At 49.8% G+C, this 20,807-nt stretch overlaps 1 pseudogene across 1 annotated transcript in view; it reads left to right on the top strand.

Annotated features, from left to right (window-relative positions):
* The window catches only part of LOC100427042 (chondroitin sulfate proteoglycan 4-like), a 62,534-nt pseudogene that overhangs the window by 26,052 nt on the left and 15,675 nt on the right, over positions 1–20,807 (top strand). Inside the window, exons 3-5 of the transcript XR_013395417.1 lie at positions 12,894–13,057; positions 14,702–18,239; positions 19,829–20,310. The product of XR_013395417.1 is annotated as a chondroitin sulfate proteoglycan 4-like (transcript). The remainder of the gene's footprint in view (positions 1–12,893; positions 13,058–14,701; positions 18,240–19,828; positions 20,311–20,807) is intronic.

Below are 20,807 nucleotides of genomic sequence, written 5' to 3' on the forward strand. Positions count from 1 at the left end.
GAAAATTCCCGCCCTCTTCTTCAAGTCACCGCCTCAAGGTGACACCTCCAGAAGACCCTGTGTGCAGGACAATATGGTGACCTACATTTGCAAATTAAAAGGCTAGAGTGGGAGGGCCACGTTTTTCTTGGGCTACATGAATGACATGCCTGGTCAAACCAATTCCCTGGGCCCTATGCAAATCAGACACCACCTCCTCCAGCCTCCCAATATAACCAAGTACTTTTCTGCCGCACACGGGGCTTTTTCTCTGTTCGGAGCCCTGCTTTCTCTGTACAAGGGGAAGCCTTTCTTCTTTCTTGCCTATTAAACTTTCTGCTCCTTAAAACCACTCCTCTGCGTCCAAGTTGTTTAACTGATGTGAGCCAGAGGACCCCGATGTTTCTCCAGTCATCAGAGCCATATCAATTTCAGTTCCGAGGAATCGTTTTCATTTATCTGACTGATTAATAATATAGGGTCAAATTCATGGTGGTTGTCTATCCTCCCTTATCCCCATTTTTGTACCCTTCCTTGAAAGAAACATATATATGAAGAAGATACATGTTTCCCTTTTGTGAATAGTATATCCCTTAGTATCTTGATTTTTTTCTTAGTGTGGGGGGTGCGGTTAAACTTACTTAGACTTGATAAAGGGCAGTATTTAATAAATGTCAGCTAGTTGAGGGGTAGGGAATTGAGTTGACTGGAGATAGTCACTGCCAAATGTAAAGCATGACTGGAGAGCCAGAGTGATGAAGCCAGGGTCCCTTTCTTCAGATCCTTTGTAACAGTGTTATGTGATCTCTTCTAGAAGATCGTTCTGAAAGATAATGCCAGCTCGGAACCTAGGAAACCATCCAGCGGGTTTCTGCAGCTTAGGTGGTTCAAATCCTCTTCAGCATGTTGGTTTTCTCTGCCTCAGTTTGCTTCCAATGATGTTCTCAGTAGCTGTAATTGCTGTCTGTCTTTGAATACTCAAGCTTTTTTTTTTTTTAGCTCACACAGGTATGTATGCATTTTTATTTTACCAAGTGTTAGAACTTTGACCCTCCTTTTGTGGGCTCTGGGTCAGCAACTTGGTTGTTTAGTTGTAAAATGGTTAGCAGGGAAAAACGTGTGTGTGTGTGTCTGTATTTTAAGTTGATTTTGTTGTCAGAGCACTTAGAATTTTATATGGAAATTCTGTCAGTTTACTTGCTTCTCCACCCCACATTTATTGAACAGCAAAGTTTGAAAGTAATGTGTCCCATAACCAGCCTTCAGAAGAATCACAACTGCTTTATCTCTGAACTTTCAAGAAGTTTGTGCATCAGTTTTCAGATAATACGAAATCCCTGAAGATAGCTGTGTCCTATATTTGGAAAGATACAAAAACTGAACATTCTAGCAGGCAGTTTTGCTTGCTGATGCTCGAGATAGAGCCACACATTGATCTCAGTGGATTTATGGAGAAAAATAGATACAGAAAGTTACTTCTAAATAAGACCAAAAAATCCTTTTCTTAAACAGTGACAGGTAAAGAGGTTGCCTTGCTAACCTTGAATTGTGTTGCCCTTGATTGAGACAGTTTTATGGTGGGGATGGTAGCAGTGATAAACTTATTTGAAATTTGTCTGCTTATAGTAACCTTTGTGGTAACTGTCACAGACAACTTCATCCTCACAGGCCTTAAAATTACTATAAAACTAATAGAATGGAGGAGAAACAAAGGACCTGAATAATTAGATGCTTAGATAATTGTTCTGTTTTCATAACCGGTGAAAAAGAGCAGTATTAGAAGCAATTACACATCCTATGTAAGGAACACTGCCTGAATTTATATTGCGATTTTTGAGCACCATTCACTGTTTGAAAGCTGGCATATTGTAGGTCATATTTTAAAGACAAATAAAACACTTATCTTTTCAAGATGGATCTAAAGCTTAACCTTATCAAAATTACAAAATTTAAAGCATGTGATTGAAAAATATTAATGCATAGGTTTAAATATTGGTCATCATTTTAAATGTCTTTCAAGATAGGTTGACTCTTAAACTGAACAAATTTTGAACACTATGTAGAGTTTGTGCTGAAGGTTACATTTCCTGGGGTGATAGCTATTTTATAATATGGAAAGCAAAACCTTCTTAAGAAATTTAGCAATTTTTTAGGCAAAACTAGAAAATATTACCTATATAATTCTACCACTCAGAAGGTGCCACTATTAGAAATTTGTATCTTTCCAAGTCATCTGCTCATCTCTTTTCTCCTATGCTTGTGTATGTTTCCTCTCCCTTAAAAATCAGATTTTTGTTTGTAATCTGCTTTTTCACTCAACAATATTGTAGATCCACGTCATAACTTCTCTACATTGGCTTCAGTTATTGTGTGCTTTCTGTTGGATGACTGTACCATGTAGTCAGTCATGTTTCCTGGTACTGATACATAGGGGTATGTGTGTGTGTGCGTGTGCATGTGTGTGCGTGCGCGTGTGTGTGCGTAGTTTTTTCTAACTTAACTAATGCTTTAGACATCAATAGGTAGACCTACATCCTTGAAACCTTCCACATGGTGACTTTCAATTCTCATTGCTGAATTTGTTTCCAGAGATGGAAGAAATTATATTGTATGGGAACTTTTTTTTCCCTTTTTTTTTTTTGAGATGAAGTCTTGTTCTTGTCTCCCAGGCTGGAGTGCAATGGCGTGATCACAGCTTACTGCAACCTCCGCCTCTTGGGTTCAAGTGATTCTCCTGCCTCGGCCTCCCAAGTAGCTGGGATTACAGGCACGTGCCACCATGCCTGGCTAATTTTTTTTTTTTTTTTTTTTTTTGGAGACAGAGTCTCGTTCTGTCGCCCAGGCTGGAGTGCAGTGGCGCGATCTGGGCTCACTGCAAGCTCCACCTCCCGGGTTCACGCCATTCTCCTGCCTCAGCCTCCCAAGTAGCTGGGACTACAGGTGCCCGCCACCTCGCCCGGCTAGTTTTTTGTATTCTTTTTAGTAGACGGGGTTTCACTGTGTTAGCCAGGATGGTCTCGATTTCCTGACCTCGTGATCCGCCCATCTTGGCCTCCCAAAATGCTGGGATTACAGGCTTGAGCCACCGCGCCCGGCCTAATTTTTGTATTTTTAGTAGAGACAGGGTTTCACCATGTTGGCCAGGCTGGTCTCAAACTCCTGACTTCAGGTGATTTTCCCACCTCAGCCTCCTAAAGTGTTGGGATTACAGGCGTGAGCCTCTGTGCCCAGCCTTTTTTCCTTCTCAGTACCAGCTTTTATTTATCAGATTGGTAAAAATGTTAGAAAGTGTGCAATGAAATGGGCATTCTTACAGTCATGGCAAAAAATATAATTATCTTTGACTTTCCAGAAAGTAGTTTGGCTTTCTAGAAACTTGTCTGAACTCTCCCTGATTAGGCAGGATGAATTCTGACTGCCCCAAGGTGGCCAGCCTTGTCCCTGTGATTCCAGAGCTCCCAAAAAGAGAGGTCTAGTCTCAGGGAAAACCCAGATTTGCTTGGCTTAGCCCACCTGGCAACTAATCACTGGAAATGGGGTGGGCTGGTAGAGTCCTTTGCTCAGGTTTTGTGTTGAGAGAGAGGTGGAAAGATGGGAGGGAGGTAGCAAAACTGGCCTCAATGGAACTCTGTAAGTTAATATAGAATGGTAGAGGGATGCTTCTTCCAAGGAAGAAATTCTAGAGAAGGAAGGAAACTGGAAGGGAAGGCAGCAGTTCTCAAAGTTTTGGGGTCAGGATTCCTTTACACTCTTAAAAATATATTGAGGGCCCAAGGAGCTTTGGTTTATGTAGGGCATATCTATTGTTATTTATCACTAGAAATTAAATCAGAAATATTTAAAATATTCTTTAAAAGCTCACCACATATTGTTATAAATGCTTTTATGAAAAGAAAATTTCTAAACCCAAAGTAGTACAGTCTTGCATCTTTTGCAAATTTCTTTGATGTTTGATATGCCATTTGTGTCTGCGTTCAATTTCTTGTGTGATATTTCCTTGAAAAAATGTGAACAAAGGCCAATCTCATACAGATAACCATTTTAGATCATTGTGGATGTATGTGTATATATTTTTGAGATGGAGTCTTGCCCTGTCGCCCAGGCTAGAATGCAGTGGTGTGATCATGGCTCACTGCAGCCTGAGTCTCCGGGGACTTGGGTGATCCTCCCACCTCAGCCTCCAGAGTAGTTGGGACTACAGGTGTGTACCACCACACCTGGCTAACTTTTTGTATTTTTTTTTTGTAGAGACAGGGTTTTGCCATGTTGCCTAGGCTTCTTTTTTGATACTCCATCGAAACTTGGTTTTTCTTGAACTTTGGATCTTTCACCCTTGCATGATATTATAACATCATGCATTGGTCATTTGTAAAAAAAATGGTTCACTGAGATCTACATGTTGATACAATTGATTGTACAGTATCAAAATACATTAATCAGTACCAACATCAATCTCATCAGAATACTTTTGGAAAGCGATGGTGGATATAAGTTTTCTAAAATTCTATTTTTTTGTTCAAAAGCTTGAATTTTATTAGCAATTTTATTATTGAATTTTATTATGGCCTGTCTGTTTTCCTTGAAATGACAGAATCTGATTTTTTAGAAAATGTCTGCCAGAAACTCAAGTTGAAATAACATTGTTTGCCAGTCATCCTTTCAAGTAAAAATGGTTTTCCATTAAAGTGGTTAATTCTCTTCATGACTTAGTCACTCAAAGGTTTTTTTCTCAGGCAGCCTGTAGGAATGCTCGTGTATACTTCCCATTTCATCATTTGAAATATTAAGAAGATATATTCAAGGATTAAAGTGCAGTAAAATATTCACTGCGTCATCATAAACATTTTTTTTTATTTTAATTTTTGAGACAGGGCCTTGTTCTGTCACCCAGGCTGAAGTGCAGTAGTGTGATCACAGCTCACTGCAGCCTCAACTTTCTGGGCTCAATCAATCCTCCTGCCTCAGCTTTCCAAGTATGTGGGACTACAGGCATGCAGCCACTGTGTTCAGCTAATTTTTGTATTTTTTGTGGAGATGGGGTTTCACCAGGCTGCCCAGGCAGGTCTTGATCTCCTGGGCTCAAGTGATCCCCCTGCCTGGGCCTTCCAAAGTGCTGGAATTATAGACATGAGCCAAAATTCCCAACCTTATCATAGATGTTCTTAAATGAAACTGACCTTTTGTTGCTCTTCCTTTTTCTTTTTCTTTTTGGAGATGGAGTTTTGCTCTGTTGCCCAGTCTGGAGTTACATAGGTGCGATTTCAGCTCAAGGCAACCTCTGCCTCCCAGGTTCAAGTGATTCTCCTGCCTCAGCCTCCCAAGTAGCTGGAACTACAGGCACGTACCACCACAACGAGCTAATTTTTGTATTTTTAGTAGAGATGGGGTTTCACCATGTTGGCCAAGCTGGCCTCAAACTCCTAACCTCAGGTAATCCATCTGTCTCAGCCTTCCGAAGCACTGGGATTACAGGCGTGAGCCACCCTGCCCCACCCGCCCTTCCTTTTTAAACATTTCCTGTGCATGGTGAAGAATACCATGACTACTAGTAGTTTGGTGTTACTGCCTTTGTTTGTGCTAAAGTACCAGTATTTTTACCCACCATTGTATTTGCATGCTTACAGCTAGTGTCACCATGTTGTTACTCCTGTCACAATAGTTTGGACCTGGGGGTCTGAGGGCCGCGCTTTGGGAACCACTGAAATAGGTACTTAGACCTAGTATATATTGTATGTTTTCATCTTCAAGGGTTTTAAAAACTTGATTTCAGTTAATTTTTTTTTGTAATTTTTAAAATATGGTTTTGAGGGGTTTCAGTCCAGAGCAACAATACGTATTTTATTTTGCTTATGCTGAAGTTTACTAGACAAATACTAACCTAACAGAATGAGGTCCTAAATCTAATTGCAATTTCGTTAGCCAAAATAAAAAAGCCCCAAAATTAAAAGCGTAAAAATGGTCCATATGGTGTATTCTCAGTGTATGCTGAAGAATTTATAGAAGAAAATGCAATACTCAGTAAGTGGTGTTCTTTAAGAGTAGGATTGGCTGGGCACGGTGGCTCGCGCCTGTAATCCCAACACTTTGGGAGGCCGAGGTGGGCGGATCGTCTGAGACTGGGAGTTCTAGACCGGCCTGACCAACATGGAGAAACCCCGTCTCTCCTAAAAATGCAAAATTAGCCGGGCGTGATGGCTACTCAGGAAGGCTGAGGCAGGAGAATTGCTTGAACCTGGGAGGTGCAGGTTGTGGTGAGCTGAGATTGTGCCACTGCACTCCAGCCTGGGCAGCAAGAGCGAAACTCGGTCTCAAAAAAAACCAAAAAAAGAAAAAAAAGAATAGGATTAATTCTGAAGGCTTTCTTTTAGCCTGTAGAGAGATTTGGAACATAGTAAGAGAGGAATGAGAGGAATGATAATAGTAAAATAAATCATTATTGAAGAGAGATACTGTTAATGATGGTCTCCTTCAATACAACTTTTTTTTTTCTTTTTCTTTTGATTTTATTTATTTATTTTTGAGACAGAATCTTGCTCTGTCCATCGCCAGGCTGGAGTGCAGTGGCACATCTCATCTGCCTCCCGGGTTCAAGTGATTCCCCTGCCTCAGCCTCCTGAGTAGCTGAAACTACAGCGTGCGCCACCACACCTGGCTATTATTTTTTTAAATTTTAGTAGAGACGGAGTTTCACCATGTTGGCCAGGATGGTCTCGATCTGACCTTGTGGTCCACCCGCCTTGGCCTCCCAAGGTGCCAGGATTGCAGGCATGAGGCACCATGCCCAGCCATCTGGTTTTTCTTTTTCTTTCTTTCTTTTTTGAGATGGAGTCTCGCTCTGTCACCAGGCTGGAGTGCAGTGGCGCGACCTCGGCTCACTGCATGCTCTGCCTCCTGGCTTCACGCCATTCCCCTGCCTCAGCCTCCCGAGTAGCTGGGACTGCAGGCACCCACCACCATGCCTGGCTAATTTTTTTGTTTTTTGTTTTAGTAGATACAGGGTTTCATCCTGTTACCCAGGATGGTCTCTATCTCTTAACCTCGTTACCGCCCGCCTTGGCCTCCCAAAGTGCTGAGATTACAGGAGTGAGCCACTGTGCCTGGCCCATCTTGTTTTTCTTAAAAGTTGTTTGTGCAAAATTGTTTTCCATGACTTGAACCTAGTTATTCTGAAGCTAATAGATAATAATAATGGCTTTTCCCCAATTTATAATAGAAAACAGTACAACGTAACAGAGGGAATGTTTGTTAGTGGGTGAAAGCACATGATGCTTAGTTCATTAGCTGTTTAAAAAAATCACATGTAATTGTATTCCAAAAATATTATGTATAGTAATGGCATTTATTGGTATTACTTGGTTCATGTGATAGAATAAAATGTTAGAATTTTATGGTGTTTGAATTACTTATCTATTGCTCTGTAACACATTTAGCAGCTTAAAACAATAAATGTTATGTCACAGTTTCTGTGGGTCAGGAGTCTCTGCAGTTTACCTTGGATTCACTGGCTTGGCCTCTCACCAGGCAGTGAAGGTGTTGGAGGTGGCTGGATCATCCCAAGGCAGGATAGGGAGATAATCCACCTCCGAGCTCACGTTGGCAGGATTCATCTCAGAGGCTGTTGGACTGGGCCTCCTTTTCTAGATGGCTACTGGTCAGAGGCTTTTTACAATACCTTGCCATGTGGGCCTCTCCATAGGGCACCTCATCACATGGCAACTGGCTTCCATCAGAGGGAGCAATGGAGAGAGCAGGAGAAGGGTGACCAAGGCAGGCATCATAGTCTCCTTGTAGCCTCACCTCAGAAGTGATGTTATTACTTTTGCTGTATACTCCTTGGTAGAAGTGAGTCACTAGGTCCAGGGATGGGAATTTTACAAAGGTGTGAATGGCAGGAGGTGAGGGTGATCGGGCCCATTTAGAGGCTGCCTACCAGTGTTGAAGAAAATTGTTGACTTCTATGAGCTGTAGCAGCAGACAGTGCTGTGCAAGGAGAATGGCTGTCTGAGAAGTCCAGCGCCTCATATGGGTTTTAATGTGTTACCTTTTCCCCCTGATACATTTTGTTTAAATCCATGGTCGTCTTGCCATTTAGTGGTGTGGTTTAATTGCATATTTGGGTTAGTCTGTATGTAAACGTTTAACACAGGTGTCTCTGTGCTGAACAGGAATCCTATTCATCTTCTTCACCAATATGATTTGTGGACTCTGATGAGCCAAATCTGACATCAGTTCTGTAATATCTAGAAGATACTAAGAACAACAATTCGGTGAGGAAAAAAGCCAAGCTATTTTCTCTTTTCCTCATGAACATTATATTTACAAATTAAATGTTAAGTGATAATATGATATAAAAGCATGATTAATAACTATAATCTTAGAGGAATTAAAGTCTGGGTATTTTAAGTCCTCCAAATCTTATTTACTACCTGGTTTCTCTTTATTATTTCCCACATGTATAACCTTAGTTTAGATTAGGAATTCAGGGTCTCTTTTTCCCTGAATTCTAACCATTAAGCCAACCAAGCGTTTTGGGTAGCGACCAGTAGCCAAGGTGGGAAGTAGAAAAAAGACCAAGGTGGAAGTGAAGGCAGAGATGGGAGAATGACACCAGAACTAGTGGGAGGGAATTGCCTTTTCTTTCAGGGGTCTGTAAGTCTGCAGTAAAAGTCAAAGGTATTCAAATAGGAAGTTTTGTTTTTGTCTTTAGTATATAAAGAAATATAACTTCCCATTTTGCAAAAACTTTAGAAACCTTTGTTTTCTTGATTATAAAACTTATAAAGAACCATTATTGCGATCAGTAGTAAAATATAAAAAAATTAAAATCTCACATAATTTCTCTACCTAATATAACTACTGTTGACATGATGGCTAGTTTCTATCAGTATGTATTTTTTTTTTTTTTGTTATCAAAGTACATATACCCTTACAGATATGTTTAAATAGTTGAGGTCATATTCTATAAATAGCCAGGTGCTGTGGCTCACGCCTGTAATCCTAGCACTTTGGGAGGCCGAGGCAGGCAGATCACAAGGTCAGGAGTTTGAGACCAGCCTCGCCAATATGGTGAAACCTCATCTCTACTAAAAATACAAAAAGCAGCCGGCAGTGGTGGTGGGTGCTTGTAGTCCCAGCTACTTGGCAGGCTGGGGCAGGAGCATTGCTTGAACCCAGGAGTCAGAGGTTTCAGTGAACCGAGATCGCGCCACTGCACTCCAGCCTGGGGGACAGAGCAAGACTCCATCTAAATAAATAAATACACACACACACACACACACACACACACACACACACACACACACAGATATACACCTACACGTGGCCGATTGCCTCGCCTCTAGTGCTGGGAATCAGTCACTGTGCTGTCCTTGTGGAGTCTTGTGGCCCAGCAAGAGGAAGCTCTCCCCTGACTTTGTCCCTCCAAAGTGCGCCACCTCTGGTGAGCCTCCCTGTCATGTCTGGCCTGTGGACAGCCAGCCCCCGCCATCCCCCTCACCCCTCACCAAGCATGGGGGTGCTGTGCAGGCAGCCGTGTGGCCTGACAGTCTCTACCAGTCCTGCTGTCCCTTGATTGAGAATCAGATCCATTTCTGGATGACAGATAATGTGTCCTCTGCTGGCTGTGTTCTCTGTGGAACTCGGGAGGGGAAAGGCCAAACCATTTCTAGGGTGCTGTTGGGAGCGGTGAAAAGGTCACACCCTTTCCAAGTGACACTTTTCCTGGAAAGCCCTGGAGCTTAGCTGGCTCTTATCCTGTGATAAGCCAGAGGCTCTAGGGGGTGAGGGAGCAGAAACCCTCCTCACCCCACCCAGTGGGGTCCTGTATACCTCTGCCAGTCTCTCACTTGGACTTGCTGCTGTCCTCTGAGACTGCCTATTCCTCCCTCTCTGTGACTCTACACCACCATCACCTCCTCCAGGAAGTCTTCTGGATTGACTCCTAGCTTATTAAATCTTTATCCTGCAGACCCTCTCCATTCAAAGCCCCTCTTCAACTGCCCCCGCCCCTCACTACCTCCAAGACAGAGATTCTGGGTTCTTGCAACTGCAGCCCCTCAAGAGAGTGTAAGAGGGGCAGACAAAGGAGATCAGAAGGTGGGGGAAGCGGCGCTGCCAGTTTCCAAAGCCCTGGCCAGCAAGGCCTCAGAGGCCTCTTGGTGTGGGGTCCTGACTGGCTATGCAATCCAGCAGCACAAGGCAGCCTCTGTGAGCCCCTCCCGCTCAGCCCCACAGGAAGCAGCAGGGCCCAGCCCCTCAGTGGACCCATTCAGACCTCAGCGCTCTGGAAAGTACCTCTGTTTCTTGCCACCGTTCCACTCTGGCCAAACAGGCTCTTCTCTCTTCTGCTGGGAGGGGGCTGCAGACAGATGGTTCAGTGGTTACAGCCAACCGTCTCCTTCAGTTCCTGTTTGGCCCAGATTCCTGACGTTGACCATGCCCTAGTGGGTGTACATATACCTTTAGTGCAAGGGTGGTGTGATGGTTAATACTGAGTGTCAACTTGATTGGGTTGAAGGCTGCAAAGTATTGATCCCTTGGGTGTGTCTGTGAGGGTGTTGTAAAAGGAGACTAACATTTGAGTCAGTGGGCTGGGGAAGGCAAACCCACCCTTAATACTGGTGGGCACCATCTAATGAGCTGCCAGTGAATATAAAGCAGGCAGAAAAATGTGAAAAGGCAAGACTGGAGCAGCCTCCCAGCCTACATCTTTCTCCCCTGCTGGATGCTTCCTGCCCTCTAACATCGGACTCCAAGTTCTTGAGTTTTGAGACTCGGACTGGCTCTTCTTGCTCCTCAAACTTGCAGACAGCCTATTGTGGGACTGTGTGATTGTGTAAGTTAATATTTAATAAGCTCCCCTTTCTATCTATCTATATATCTATCTATATCTATACCTATATCTATGTATCTCTTATTCTATCCCTCTAGGGAACCCTGACTAGCACAGGTGGGTAGGCACAGGGAGATGTGTCCCCTTCCCCGTGGGTGCTGGGTAGGTAAATGTTTAGCAGTGGGCTTTCTTGGGGAGAGGGAACCCTGATTTTCAGTATTTGCCTCTTTGCCTGGTATAAATATACCCACTGTGGGCAGTCTCACCTGGCTCTCAAAATTCCTGAAAATGCAACAGTTGGCTCCTGGCAGCTGCTGTGAGCTATTCCAGCCAGTGACGGTGGTGGCTCCATCCTGCAGGGCCATGTGCCCCCACCCCTTGTGCTATGGCCTCCCTCCCTTTAGTGTGCTGTGTTTCGCTCTGAGGAATCAATGTCTTTGCAGATAAGGCACCCCAGTAGGTGGCCGCCACCTGCAGTTCCCTGGTCTGTCTCTTGCTGGCACCAAGCTGTGCTGTGCCTGCTGAGCCTGCCGCGCTGTTCTGCGGGGCTTACTTGATTCCCTTAGCTTCCCAGACACGGTGATGTTGCCAGCAGTGCCCACCGGCAGGAGGAGGGGATAACTACAGGGGATTTAACTCAGCCCGAGGGGCTCTTACGGGATCTTTCCTGGACATCTCTCCAGGGGGGGCTGGCTGCCCTTAGGGCGTAGAAATCTCCAACTCTTCCAATGGCTGAAGCTACTTCCTGGAACAGATGACAGCTGGCTCAGGCTGGCCAGGGACCAGCACATGTGAGGCCAGTACTGGATCACCCTATCAAGGCCATCAGCCTGTGCTTGTTCTTGGGGTTTGAGGGAAACTCAACAGGGATGAATCACGGTTTTTAACCTGTGTTTTTCTGCCCCCTAGCCCTGGACATCTGCAGGCAAAGTCAAAGTTGTATTTGGCTCTTATCACCACAAAAGGCATAGACCAGAAATTATGGCAGCAGGTTGGAAGTCAGGGAGGCTGATTTGGGGAAGCTGCCTGGAGGAAGCAGCAACTCAAAAGAGGAGGAGTCCCAGTGTGGGACAGAACAGGCCTTGCATGGGAACCACTAACCCCAGGCAACCCCAGACATGGCCTTCTGCCTGGTGAGGCCTTCTCTGGCCTGCCCTGCAGACCCTCAGCCCCTCCTAGGCCCTGTCTTCAGCCTCAGCCTGAGTGGTGGCCTGGGGCAGTTGGGAGCTCAGCTGTTCTCATTCCTGGTTCTTTGGCCATGGTGGAAACAATGGGGCTGGATCTGGCTGCTCAGCAGCGACTGTGAATAGCTCTCCAGCAGAAAGCAGTAGCAGGGTTAATGGAGGAAGTGTGGGCCCACTTTGGTTTGACACTGCATATGGTCCCCATCTGGCCTCAGAGCCTTTGCTCCTTGGCAAACTGAGGCCAATAAGCTCCCGCCCCCACCCTCAATGGCAGCTGAAAGAATGACCTGATAGAGGAGCGGGGATAGGTGGGCTCCACTGAAACCATCCCCAGATCCCAGCCATGGCCCCAGCCAATCCATGGAGGCAGGGCATGGCACGGCAGGTGCTGCACAGGAGCCCAAGCACAAGGGCACTTAGGAGAAGGAATATCAGCAGGAATCAGTCTGGACTGGGGGTGATTCTCCAGAAACTCCATTCCTCGGGGCTGAGCCACCAAGCCAGGTGATCAGGCCAGTGATGTTTCCCTTTGGGCTGGGTCAGGGAGCCAGACCTGGGAGGGAGACTCCTCTGGGGCCCAGGGGAGGTGAGTCAGAGCTGGCGGAGGCCTCTGGCTCCAGGAATCTCTAAGGAGGAGACCTGAGTTGCTGGGAATTTCTGGGTCTGACCTCCTGCAAAGTCAAGGTCTGGACTGGACACAAGGTGAGGCTGTGCCTTCTGGTGCCAGGACCAAGGAAATGCTGGGATCTGGGCAGTGCTCAGAGGCAGCACCATATAGCAGAACCATGAGGGTGCACCAGCATGAACCCCTTTCTGCAACCCACCCATCCCTCTCTATGGCACCTCGCCTCCTCCAGGCAAGAATCTGAGCCTTGACCAGAGCTCCCTCTCTCACACAGCTTCCTTCTTCGGTGAGAACCACCTGGAGGTGTCCGTGGCCACGGCTCTGACCGACATAGACCTACAGCTGCAGTTCTCCACCTCCCAACCTGAAGCCTTCCTTCTCCTGGCAGCAGGCCCAGCTGACCACCTCCTGCTGCAGCTCTACTCCGGACGCCTGCAGGTGAGTGACATCCCCCTGGGATGGGGGTGAGATTCCTTCTCTAGCTTTGAACCCCAGCTGGCTGTGTGACCTTGTGTAAGTCACTTTTATCTTGGGGTCTCAAGTTCTTCACCATGGGATGGGCAGCAGCAGCCCAGAAATGGTAAATCCTTCCTGAACTGGCTCTGCCCACCAGCTCCCTCCAACCATGTTTCCCACCACAAGCCCTCCCTGGCCATTTGTGCTCTGACTGCACTGAACTGCCTTCAGTTCCTGGCCATCTTATGGTCACTTGCTGCCAGGCCTTTAGTCACTACACTGCTTCTGCCAGGTGCGTGCCTCACTCATTCCCTGCACCTGCCTAACTCTAGCCTCTCCTTGAAGTTTCAGAGTGAGCGTCCCCTCCTCCTGGGTGAGGCCCCCTCCTGAGCCCCCATGACCCCTGTGCATCCCTGTGGCACTGCACCAATTTCTCTGCACTACCACTGTCTGTCCACGACAGTAACAGCACCAGTACTGCCTCAGCTTCATTTTTCCATTTCATCCTTCAAGACACCACAAGCTTTATTATCAAGGAGTTTTGTGGCTCCTTCTTGAGTCTTCCCCCATACCATGAAGAGTTTAAGAACCCAGGGTCTTAGTCCAAATTTGGGGCAGGCTGGGTACAGTGACTCATGCCCATAATCCCACGACTTTGGCAGGCCAAGGTGGGAAGATCACTTGAGCCTAGGAGTTCAAGACTGGTCTGAGTCACACAATGAGACCCCGTCTCTATTTTAGAAAGAAAAAACCAAAAAGTCAAATTTGGGGCAACCATCTCCTTCCACACCCCAGTGAGAAGAGAACTAGGGCTTGGTCAGTCTGCTGCTGTCATTGCTGCTCACTGCCACATGGTGTCACTGTTGAACACTAATGTGGTACAGTCTGGCACTGATGGCTGCTGAGCTCTGCGGGTACAGTGATGCCACACCCCTACAGAGATGCACCGTACCAGGACTCCAAGATCATGGCTCTTATTGTTCTGGTTTTGCAGTTCCCATACTCTGCCACCACCTGTTCTAGCATCTGGGAGCACCATACCAGAGCCATTTCTGATGTCATTGTCATGGTGACAGAACTATGTCCTTGATCTGTCCCTGAGATCTCCCTCCACCACAGGTCAGGGAGCTTTTCTTTCCGAACACAGAGCATCTGCCTGGGCTCTCTATCCCTGAACAGTTAGCCTGGCTTCCCTCAGTGACCTTGAAAAACTTTGCCAAACTTAGGGGGACTGATCAAGGGATTCTTAGTTACCCTTTATTCCAGGGGTGAAATCTAGATTCCAAGACAGTATTTCTGGCACCTCTCACTCAAGGAAAGAGAAGGAGAATTTAAAAATACAGGTTGGGTTTCCTGCTATATGTCAGTTCCTTGTGGGCAAGGAGCACATCTGATTCACATCAGGGTCCCCAGAGCCCATTCAGGCCTGGCCCAGAGTTTCCTTTGGTGAGTGTTTGGAGGATGAATAAAGAGATGGCAGGAAGGCAAGAGGAGTGGCACCAGAGGCCCTTGTCCTAGGTTTTCTGCTCTGGGGCCCCAACTGTGGGGAACCCACTGTGCGTTTTATAAGGGAAATGATGGATTCAAAGTGCTGCTCCCCATCTCCCATTCCCCGTCTCTCCTCAGGTCAGACTTGTCCTGGGCCAGGAGGAGCTGAGGCTGCAGACCCCAGTAGAAATGCTGCTGAGCGACTTCGTGCCCCACACTACAGTGCTGACTGTCTCAGAGGGCTGGGCCACAGTGTCAGTTGATGGGTTTCTCAACGCCTCCTCTGCAGTCCTGGGAGCCCCGTAGAAGTCCCCTGTGGGCTCTTCGTTGGGAGCATTGGGAGCCTTGGCCTGCCCTACCTGAGGGGACCCAGCTATCCCCTGAGAGATTGCCCCTATGCAGCCACCCTCAATGGCTGCAGCCTCCTCCGGCCTCTGACCCCCGAGGTGCGTGAGGGCTGTGCTGAAGAGTTTTCTGCCAGTGAGGATGTGGCACTGGGCTTCTCTGGGCCCCACTCTTTAGCTGCCGTCCCTGCCTGGGGCACTCAGGATGAAGGAACCCTGGAGTTGACACTCACCACACAGAGCCAGCAGGCACCCTTGGCCTTCCAGGCAGGGGACCCGCATGGGGACTTCATCCATGTGGACATATTTGAGGGCCACCTGTGGGCCATGGTCGAGAAGGGCCAGGGTACTGCATTGCTCCTCAGCAGTGTGCCTGTGGCTGACAGGCAGCCCCACAAGGTCAGTGTCCACATCAACATTCACCAGCTGGAAATCTCCATGGACCAGTACCCCACATGTACTTTGAACTGAGGAGTCCTCAGCTACCTGGAGCCACGTGGCAGTCTCCTCCTTTGGGGGCTGGTTGCAGAGGCCTCTTGTCTCCTCCAGGAATACCGCCCAGACCTGACACGAGGAGCCGCCAATGCCTCACTGCTGGGATGGCTGCATGGAAGACCTCAGTGTCAATGGCCAGAGGCAGGGACTGCGGGAAGCCTTGTTGACGCACAACATGGCGGCTGGCTGAAGGCTGGAGGAGGTGGAGGAGTATGAGGATGATGCCTGTGACCATTATGAAGCTTTCTCCATGCTGGCCCCCAAGACTTGGCTGGCCATGGAGCTAGCTGAGCCATGAGTGCCTGAGCTAGGGCTGCATCCTGTCTGCTAATTTCACCCAGCTGTTGACTATCTGCCCACTGGTGGTGGCTGAGGGTGGCACAGCCTGGCTTGAGTGGCAGCACGTGCAACCCATGCTGGCCCTGATGGAGGCTGAGCTGCGCACATCCCAGGTGCTGTTCAGCGTGACCTGAGGGGCATGCTAGGGTGAGGTTGAACTGGACATCCCGGGTGCCCAGGCATGAAAAATGTTCACCCTCCTGGACATGGTGAACCACAAGGCCTGCTTCATCCACGATGGCCCTGAGGACACCTCTGACCAGCTGGTGCTAGAGGTGTCAGTGACGGCTCTGGTGCCATGCCCTCATCCCTACAGAGGGGCCAAAATGACCTTCTGCCCTTCCAGGTTCACCCTGTCAGTGACCCACGAGGCATCATCTTTCCACGTGGCAGCCTCATGGTGTTCCTGGAACACATGCAGAAGCCACTGGGGCCTGAGGTTTTCCAGGCCTATGACCCGGACTCTGCCTGTGAGGGCCTCGCCTTCTAGCTCCTTGGCGCCCCCTCTGGCCTCCCCGTGGAGCACTGAGACCGTGGAGCAGCCTGGGGAGCCGGTGACCGAGTTCTCCTGCTGGGAGTTGGAGGCCGGCAGCCTAGTCTATGACCACCGCGGTGGCCCTGCACAGCACTTGATTTTCTGGATCAGCGATGGACTGCAGGCCACCCCGCCCTCAGCCACGCTGAAGGTGGTGGCTGTCCAGCTGTTCATACAGATCCACCACAGCACAGGACTGTGCCTGGCCCAGGGCTCTGCCATGCCCATCTTGCCCACCAACCTGTCGGTGGAGCGCCGTGTGGCGGGATGTGAGCGTGCTGTTCCGCATCGCGGGAGCCCTGCAGTTCAGGGAGCTGCAGAAGCAGGGGGCTAGTGGGGTGGAGGGTGCTGAGTGGTGGGCCACACAGGCATTCCACCAGCCGGACGTGGAGTAGGGCCACGTGAGGTAGCTGAGCACCGACCCACAGCACCACATCGAGGACACCGTGGAGAGCCTGGATCTGGAGGTGCAGGTGGGCTGGGAAATCCTGAGCAATCTGTCCTTCCCAGTGACCATCCAGAGAGCCACAGTGTGGATGCTACAGCTGGAGCCACTGCACACTCAGGACACCCAGCAGGACACCCTCATCACAGCCCACCTGGAGGCCACTCTGGAGGAGGCAGGCCCAAGCCCTCCAACCTTCCACTATGAGGTGGTTCAGGCTCCCAGGAAAGGCAGCCTTCAACTACAGGGCACGAGGCTGTCAGGCGGCCAGGGCTTCACCCAGGATGATGTACAGGCTGGCCAGGTGACCTGTGGGGCCACGGCACGCACCTCAGTGGCAGTGGAGGACACCTTCTGTTTCTGTGTCACGGCTCCACCATATTTCTCCCTGCTCTGTACCTTCTCCATCCATACTGGCGGTGACCCAGACATGCCTGTCCTCACCAATGTCCTCGTGGTGCCTGAGGATGATGAGGGTGTCCTCTCTACTGACCAGCTCTTCCAGAGTCTCAACAGTGCCGGTTACCTCTATGAGGTCATGGAGCGGCCCCCGCCATGGGAGGTTGACTTGGCATGGGACACAGGACAAGACCACTATGGTGACATCCTTCACTAATGGAGACCTGTTGTGTGGCTGGCTGGTCTACCAGCATGATGATTCTGAGGTCACAGAAGGTGATACCCCATTTGTTGCTACCCGCCAGGATGAGAGCAGTGGTGACATGGCCTGGGAGGAGGTACGGGGTGTCTTCCAAGTGGCCATCCAGCCCGTGAATGACCACGCCCCTATGCAGATCATCAGCCACGTCTTCCATGTGGCCCGGGGTAGGTGGCGGCTGCTGACTACAGTCGACGTGGCCTTCAGCAGTGCTGATTCGGGCTTTGCTGATGCCCAGCTGGTGCTGACCCGCAAAGACCTCCTCTTTGGCAGTATCATGGCTGTGGATGAGCCCATGCAGCCCATCTACTGCTTCATCCGTGAGGGACCTCAGGAAGAGGTGAGTCCTGTTTGCACACTGGGGCTGACCACGCTGGATCCAGCTGCAGGCGTCTGATGGGCAGCACCAGGCCACCACTCTGCTGGAGGTGCAGGCCTTGGAGCCCTACCTCTCTGTGGCCAGTGGTTCCGGCCTCATGATCCCTCAAGGAGGCCAGGGTACCATCAACACGGCCGAGCTCCCCCTGGACACCAACCTCGACATCCACAGTGGGGATGAGATCCACTACCACGTCACAGAGTGTCCTCGCTAGGGACAATTGCTCCGGGCCACTCAGCCAGCCACAGTCGTCTCCCAGCAGTACTTGCTGCATGGGGCCATTCTCTACGGCCACAATGGCAGCCTCAGACCCCGCAACACCCTGGCCTTCTCAATGGAAGCAGGGCCAGTGCACACAGATGCCACACTACAAGTGACTGTTCCCCTAGAGGGCCCACTAGCCCCACTGAAGCTGGCCTGGCACAAGAAGATCTACATCTTCCAGGGAGAGGCAGCTGAGATCAGAAGAGACCAGGTGGAGGTGAGGAGCTGGAGGTGGTGAGTGGGGTAGTGGACCAGGTAGAGGGCCTCCCGCCCAGCCTTCATGCCAGGTACACATGTGACTTGGGCTGTGGCTGTGGTGGTCCCAGATTGTGTGTGTGCACGTGTCTCAGATGTGCTCCTGTATATGTTGTGTTCCCAAGAGTTTTTGGGGAGCCTGCTGTATACCCATCCTCCTGGGAGTTGTGTGTGCCTCTAGAGGTCGTGTCCACTCGTGTCCATGGCGTGGCTGAGCATGCAGATTCCTGGACCCCACTCAGTCCTACAGAATCTCTGAAGTGAAGCCCAAGAATCTGCATTGCAGTCAGTTCCCTGGGAGGGCATCACGGGTCCTGAACTTTGGGGATAGCTGGCCGTGGAGACAGGCCACTGCGCCTCAGACCCCCATGTATCCCGCTCTCTTCTCGGAGCCCAGACCAGGACTAGGAGGGTCTGTCAAGGGCTTCTGCCCACCCAGGAACCCCACAGAGCAGCCAAGGGCCCTGCAGCGAGCTCACTGACATGCCCTGTGACCTCAGGCCAGTTCTTGCCCGCTCTTGGCCTTACTCTCCTACACTGCTCATTTCGGGGACCCTTCTGGTCTGCATGTCTGGAGCTTGGGGCCCACGGCAAGCCAGCAGATCTGGCATCAGGAAGGCCTCATGGGAGGAGGCAGTGTTTGGGCCGGGCTCTGAAGAGCACAGGCCATTGGGAGCAGAGAATGGGGAGTGGTATTCCAGGCAAAAGGAACATTCCGGGCAAAGGCACAGAACAGGAATGTGAGTTTGGGGGTGGTTTAGCCTCTTGTGGATGGCCCATCAGGTGAGGGAGCCCGTGTGGCCTTTGGGGCATGAGCTCTGTAGGGCCTGTGTTGGGGGCGCCTGTGCCTCTAGGAGGGGTGGGGTGGGGCGGGGCAGGGCATGCTCTGATGGTCCTGGGTGGTAATAGCAGGGGTTGGGGAAGACACTGCCAGCAAACCAGCCACAGGCCTGAACAGATCCTGAGCAGGGGGGCCTGTGTGTGTACATGTGCACACGCGCATGTGGACATGTGTGACTGCGTCAGTGTCTGATGAACTCGTGTGTCTGTGTCACTGAGTCTGGGGACATGTGATTATGCACCTCCCCAAGGGAGTGCATCTCAAGCTGTGTGACCAACCCCCTGTAACCGTGTGTGGCGTGGGTATAACATGTGTCCAGCAGCCGGGGCAACCCAGTGAAACCCTGTCTCTACAAAAAAACTTTTTTAAATTTAGCCGGGCATGGTGGCTCATGCCTGTGGTCCCAGCTACTTGGGAGGCTGAGGTGGGAGCCCTTGAACCTAGGAGGTTGAGGCTGCAGGGAGCTGTGATTGCACCACTGCACTCCAGCCTGGGTGACAGAGTGAGACCCTGTCTTAAAAAACAAAAAATGTGAACAGCTGCATGTCTGGCTGCTGTGTGTGTGAACCCACGTGTGTGTTTGTGTGACTAAATGAGCAGTGGTATCTGGTGAGCAAGATCAAGCCTGTTCTGGCTGCCTAGGGCCACAGTGGGCCCCTCTGAGACCCATCTGTGTTCCCTTGTTGGTCCTCATGACCTCTGTTAACCAGGCAGCCCAGGAGGCAGCCCAGAAGGCAGACATCGTTTTCTCAGTGAAGAGCCCACTGAGTGCCAGCTACCTGGTGATGGTTTCGCCTGGCGCCTTGGCAGGTGAGCCACCCAGCCTGGACCCCATGCAGAGCTTCTCCCAAGAGGCGGTGGACGCAGGCAGGATCCTGTACCTGCACTTCTGCCCTGAGGCCTGGAGCGATGCCTTCTTGCTGGTTGTGGCCTCAGCCTGGGTGCTCCCCTTGAGGACGTATCGTAGAGCTGGAGGTGCTGCCCACTGTCATCCCCACCGGGAGTGCAAAACTTCAGCGTCCCCGAGGGTGGCAGCCACACCTTGGTCCCTCCACTGCTCTGCGTCACCGGGCCCTACTTCCCCACTCTCCCGGGCCTTGGCCTGCAGGTTCTGGAGCCATCCTGGCACGGAGCCCTGCAGAAGGAAGATGGGCCTCATGCCAAGACCCTCAGCGCCTTCTGCTGGAGAGAGGTATGGCTGTGAGAGGCCCAGGGGCTGCAGCCCAGCTCTGGGGGCAGAGTGGAGGGAGCTCCAGGGACTCCCAGTCCGGGGGGTTATACACAGAGAGGAGACAGGGAGTCACATTTCAGAAGCACCTATGCTTTCACTACTGTAGCTCAGGCCAGGCTCGGTGGCTGAGGTGGGCGGATCATGAGGTCAGGAGATCAAGACCATCCTGGCTATCATGATGAAACCCTGTCTCTACTAAAAATACAAAAAATTACAGGGTGTGGTGGCACGCGCCTGTAGTCCCAGCTACTCAGGAGGCTGAGGCAGGAGAATCGCTTGAACCTGGGAGACAGAGGTTGCAGTGAGCCAAAATCACGCCACTATACTCCAGCCTGGGCAACAGAGCGAGACTCTGTCTCAAAAATAAAATAAAATGAAATAAATACTGTATCTCCTTTCTTCCCCACAACTCCTCTGGGAGCCAGAGCTTATGATCCCCGTTTTCCACCAATGGAAGC

This window comes from Macaca mulatta, chromosome 7, assembly GCF_049350105.2.
Source record: "Macaca mulatta isolate MMU2019108-1 chromosome 7, T2T-MMU8v2.0, whole genome shotgun sequence".
NCBI lineage: Eukaryota > Metazoa > Chordata > Mammalia > Primates > Cercopithecidae > Macaca > Macaca mulatta.